Raw genomic sequence first — 522 nt, forward strand, 5'->3', positions numbered from 1 at the left:
AAGAGATGGCAGCTGACTTGTAAATTCCGTTCTGGTGCTTTTTGCTTTGAACCCTTCTGGCCCAGCCTTGCTGGCTGCTCTGATCAAAGCCTGCCTTTGCCTACCTGCTCTGTGGAAGTGCCGCTGGGTATCTGATAAGCTGCTGGGTTATTTATACAGAGCCTGTGGGAAGTGCAGTGCACAAAATAAACTCCCTTTCAGTCATACGGTGTGAAAGGTTGAAGGGAGATGGTGAGATTTGTACTTAGATGTAGCGTTATATAATGTATCTGTGAAAAACACCCTTCCTTAGCAAAGCCACGGGCAGCAGGGGAATCTTTTGTTGGGTACCTCCCGCTATTCCCTCGACAAAACCAGATGCAACTGCTGCTCCTGAGCAGCATGAGCTGAGGAATCTGAGGAAGTACCGAGGAAGTGGAAAGATACTCAAAAGATAGATGCTGTGCCCGGTCAAGGTCCGGGTGTGTGAGGATGCTATTTAAAAACAATTTAGAACCGCGACAGCGTGTTGAGCGGGTCACG

The sequence above is a fragment of the Apaloderma vittatum genome, unplaced genomic scaffold, assembly GCF_000703405.1.
Source record: "Apaloderma vittatum isolate BGI_N311 unplaced genomic scaffold, ASM70340v1 scaffold4397, whole genome shotgun sequence".
In the NCBI taxonomy this organism is placed as follows: domain Eukaryota; kingdom Metazoa; phylum Chordata; class Aves; order Trogoniformes; family Trogonidae; genus Apaloderma; species Apaloderma vittatum.